Genomic DNA, 5496 nt, shown 5'->3' on the forward strand with positions numbered 1-5496 from the left:
TTGCTAAATTGCTCCCAAACGTAAGATTGTTGTATCATAATAGTGGAATAAGTACCCCTTAGTTCTATAATACTTACAGTATAAATATATATTTTTTTATTATTTCTCCTGGTTGTCACCCCTTTATTCCCCCAACGTTATATATTGTTCCCTTATACTTATACATGTAAGTATTTAGGTACTCTATAATTACAGAAAGTTACACTGTAAAGTCCTCTTAATTACACAGTCCTTTCCGGGCTGTAATGTAAAGCGTTACCAAAAAAAATTCTGAGTGTAAAGTACATTATAATAATCTAAAGAACCTTTTTCCACTATAAAGAACCTTTTGTCCAGTTTAAAAAGGTTCTTCTTTTGTTCTTCATGGAACCACTGATGCCAATAAAGCGCCTTCGATTTTAAGAGTGTGTTACTGGGTGTACTGTTCCTTCAAATCGGTAATTCTATGTATGAACCATAGTGAGGCTAATAATGCAATTTCTTGTTTTCATTCTTTCTCATTGCGAATCATCTGTGTCCTTAATCCTATCAATAAAATGGATGAACAATTCTTCCAACCCTTTCCATGGAAGGCAGCCATGCAGAAATGAGATTGTTTTGTAAATGTATACGCATTCACACGCTGAAGTCAGAGCTCCCAGACGTGCATTCAGAATACGAAACACAAAAGCAACCTTTATTGGCTCTGATGGAGAGCAATAAACAGATCATCACCCCATCAGAGCCGTCATATTGCTGACCTAAACAGATGTTTTGTCTTACAAACGGCAGCCTGTGAAGTACGCGAGCAGGCTGTCAGTGACGATAGTATTGATGCAGTTTTGAGGGCTGAAGAAAACAAGAACTTTGCTGAGGTTCCCACTTTGAAACGAGAAGGAGATCCACAAAAGCGGAGGCAAATTTTAATTACATCGATTCAGCTCCCCAAAATGTATAATTCTTCCACCCAGTCAGCACAGTCTGTGTTTTCTCTCGCAGCCGAAGGGAGACGGTGTGTTTTGTAAAGCCTTGCACTTCACACAGTCAATACACAAAAACCACGAACACAAAAGCTCAATTTTGCCGCTATCAACATAATAAGTGAAAGTTCTGTGACAGAGGTGGCAAAAAAAAAAAAAAACACACATTATTCAAAAAGCCCCACTTAAAAATGATCACCGGCGCAAAATGGCAGGTAGGAATATGAAATACGTTCTAGATATTTCATGTCATTTTGTGATTCTAACATTATATCAGAAAGAAGTGAGATGTTTGTTGTGTACCCCCACTGTCACTAATTTCATATTTTATTAACACTTTGATTTTCTTGCAGAAGACACATCTGCCATGCTGATCCATCATTTTGCAGAAGGTAATGTTTGTTCTAATGGATGTGGACATTATGCATGCAGATAACTTTCCAATGTCAGCAAGATGTCAAAGAAAGAAAGGCAAAACTTATGCGGTTCAAAACTCGGGAGAAAAGATTACACACGGTTTCTCTTATTTTCTCTTTTTGGACTTTTGTGCCTGCAACACAAATTGTTTAATTTCAGAATAGTTCTTTGCTGTCTAAAATTGCCTGCATGTGAACTTCCGTTCAATTATTTCTCGATTTTTGTCCCTGCATTGAACGTCTATTCATCCAAAACTCTGATGGTTTCAAAATGTTCATAAAGAGATTGTAAAATAAACCCATATGAATCGAGATGTTGAATCCAAGACTTCTGTAGAGATATGATCACTTTATGAAGATTTAAAGGGATAGTTCACTTATGTTTTATCTTACCTCAAGGGCATCCAAGATGTAGGTGTCTTTAGTAGTTTCAATTTTGATATTTTTAGGTCAAACCGTTGTCTGTCAGTCATATAATGCAGGTTTAGGGGGTCCACCTCAAAGAGCATGCACAGAGAAGTCAAAATTAAACATGATTCAATGACTCATAAATGTAAGTACACATTGATGGCCTAAGACACGAAACGAGTGGTTTGTGTGAGAAAACGAACAGTATTTATATCGTTTTTACCTCTTATAACCACAGCCACAAAGCACCTACGGCCTCAGATCACTTGGACATGGCTGTGGACATGTGAAAAAAAAAATCATATCCTGAAAAGATTACAGTATGTCAATATGACTGTACATCATTTTATAATAGGGGGAAGTTGTTACTATAACAGGGTTGACAGTCTGGAAAAAACAAGTCCTTTTAGTAAGTATTTTTCAGAATCAAAACAAAATATTCCAAAATATTAAAATCTAAATTTATTTTCAGAGAGACTGTCATGACAGTCTACGATTATATATTTTTTAAACATTTTATTACATGAAAATATTAATATAATTATTGTTTCAAATTAAAACAGGTCAAAATTAAAGAGAAATCTTTAAAATAGAATCTTTCTAAAATAGAAATCTTTATATATAGATAGATAGATAGATACATAGATAGATAGATAGATAGATAGATAGATAGATAGATAGATAGATAGATAGATAGATAGATAGATAGATAGATAGATAGATAGATAGATAGATAGATAGATAGATAGATAGATATAGATTATACTAATAAGAATGATCTGTGTAAAAAGTGTGGTTTTTTTTTTTTTTTGTAATATTATAATTAAAATATGGGTGGGAAATGTGCAAAAAAAAAAAAATAGATCAATGTAACGACTGGTTTCTTTCAATTTTGTGATATTCATCCTGTTTAGGGGTGTAAAAGAACATGTAGCCCCACAGCATTTAAGATACAGTTTCCTGTATCACTTACGAATTGATCTGTTTCACCACTGCATGCCCAGTTCTCAGCCAAAAAAGAAGAAAACAGGCGAGGAGAAATGATCCGTGTTCTACGGATCGCCTCAGGCATGAATTAGTTTCCACCTGCCCTCCTCTGTTACGCACTTAGCACCCTCTTTTTCTCTGTAATGGCAGTTGGCGAAAGCCAGAGGCAAAAAAAAAAAAAAAAACCTCTTTATGTTCACAGGTTTGTTTTGAAGACTGAGTGTGGAGGTGGCCATGGATAATTTCGCCGGGTTAACTACTCTGACCTAAAGGTAATTGTCATAAAATGTGCTGTCACATGTCTTTTACTTCTCACTCCTGTTTCCTTCTTTAGTGTGAGCCGGTCTGCTGTGAGAAGACGAGGAGAAAAAAAGGCATCTGCAAAATCTTAAATCAACATTAAATCAAAATTGATCTCCTCAATAGATGGTAAATGTTGCTGGAATGAGTAACTGGATGTCTTACTACATCCAGCTTTTGAACAGACTTTCAACACAGTTTTGAAGAAAAAAAATATATTCAAAATGATTTGACTTGTACTCTTTATGCTAACAAAAGCAGTTTTTTGATATAATGGTCATTTGCAACAGTTTCATGTTTGTTTTTATCCCTACATTGATGATTAAGAGTACGTTTACATGACAACAATGTACTAAAAATGGAACGTTTTTCCTTTCGCGTTTTTCACGTGCAGACAACAACATTGTCAAAATCCCTATTCACATTGATCCGTGAAAACAACTAAAAACGCTGTATTAATGTATTAATAACTAATAACTCTGTATTAAAGGAGCTGTATGCAAGATTGTGGTCAAAACTGGTAATGCAATCACTTTCAAATTTCCCCATGACTCGAGCTTGCCAGATATGCTACAGGTTCCAGCAGGAACGTAGGCTGCTACAAGAAGCTTCCAACTGCAAGTGACGAGTCTGTTAATTATTTATTTCGGACAAAGTATTTCGGATTCATATCGAGTTTTTGGGGGTTTCACAACGTTAGAATTTTTTTTTTCTGATTCCGACACGTTTGTATCTGCAGCTGTACAGCAATCACTTTAAATGTCCGTTTTAATTCGCTGTTAAAAGTTGTTAATCTTTGATAATTTACATTTCAGACTTTGGCTATTAAAGTGTATGATGGAAAATGCATCATATCATCAGAAAACCTTTGTGCTGTCCCATTAAACTCTTGAGTTGTAAAGTAGTGACATTCACCATGTGCTAGTATATTATGTGCAAAGTCAGTTTCCATATCAAATATTTTGTCACTGTTTATATCAACATTTGGGACCATGATAGAAAAAAATGAGTACTTTGGATGTCGAATAAATAATCTAACAAAACCATACAGGCCCAGTCCAACAACAAAATTTATCCATTGATCTAACCACAATTCCCATTTTGACAGATTATATTCATTCCCACAGGGTTCAACATCGCATTATTTAAATTGTTCTAGATCTTTCAAATCTTTTTTATCATCAGAACTTTAGCTTTTTCCGGATTTGACCCATTGAGTTGAATGAATACCTTACAATTTCTTGTCCATGTCGCCTTGATTTTACCAATTTTCTTGACAACATCAACATCAGTTGAGGGCTGCGACTTCACTTATTAAATGACAATATCCTGGCCGGACTACTGTTGCCGTAGCTGGTTGGCTTGGTTTACGGTTTACAACTATTTAAACAAAGCCTTTTTTAAAAATCTCTATGGGAGAAATGAATGGAAAAAAATACTTCTGGAACCAACGCCACTAAAAACAAATGTAGCTGGGCACTAATGCACTCTATTGAGTCCCGCCACCCTGTCAGTAGAAAATGAGCTTGTGTGAACCCCATACAGTGATCGCCAAACCTGTAAACCCATGATTAGCATATAGCTATATCACACCCCATCCATGAGGTCCATCATTTTCGATTATTCCACAACACGGCCTCTAAAAACGCTGTTAATCGCTCGTGGGAATTTGGATGTGAAAACCCACAGTGAGATCCAGGCAGGGCTGCTTGAATTAGCAACCGGCTGGACTGATGTTTCAACTCGCTGAAGCCTTGACAGTGCTTTGTAGCGAATGATTGTTCTCCAGACAGCTGAGCGAGGTAGTGCGCTCGCGCGCCGTGTTGTTTGAAAGCCCAAAAGGATACGCAGCATATCATCAAAGTCCAGCACGCCTTCCATGTGTCAGCCGAGCCCTAATCTCCCTCTCAGAGGGCAGCGTCTCTGATCACTCTATTCAATCGATGGTGTTTGAATAAAAAAATATAAGAGATCTATCGTCTGCGATGTTTCAGCGGTGTACAATTATGGAAAAGTATCACAATTAGTGCCGGTTTTACGGCTCTAACTGTGACAGACACTATCAATCACCACTGTAGTTCTACCAACTCACACGCAGATAAAATTGGTATTAACCTAAATAGGACACATCTGTTTCTGTTAGTTGAGTCAAAGTTTAATTAATTCTCAAGTCGTTTTTATTTTTAGATGCCTTGTTTTTATTTATTGCCATGCGGTAATGAGGTTGGATAATGGAAATGTGTTGCTCTGCAGTTAGCTGGGGGTATGCGACGCTTCGATGCGCAACTTAGCCACAAAAAAAACAAACAAACGTAGCGCTCTGGTTAAACCCCACTTTGTACCTTTTTCGTCTTTTATATCACCTCAAGACTCTCGTTTACACCAGAGATTCACTGGAGGATCATTTTTTTTCCCTCACAACTTTT

The sequence above is a fragment of the Pimephales promelas genome, chromosome 25 (genome assembly GCF_988280905.1).
Source record: "Pimephales promelas chromosome 25, fPimPro1.hap1.1, whole genome shotgun sequence".
Taxonomy (NCBI): Eukaryota; Metazoa; Chordata; class Actinopteri; order Cypriniformes; family Leuciscidae; genus Pimephales; species Pimephales promelas.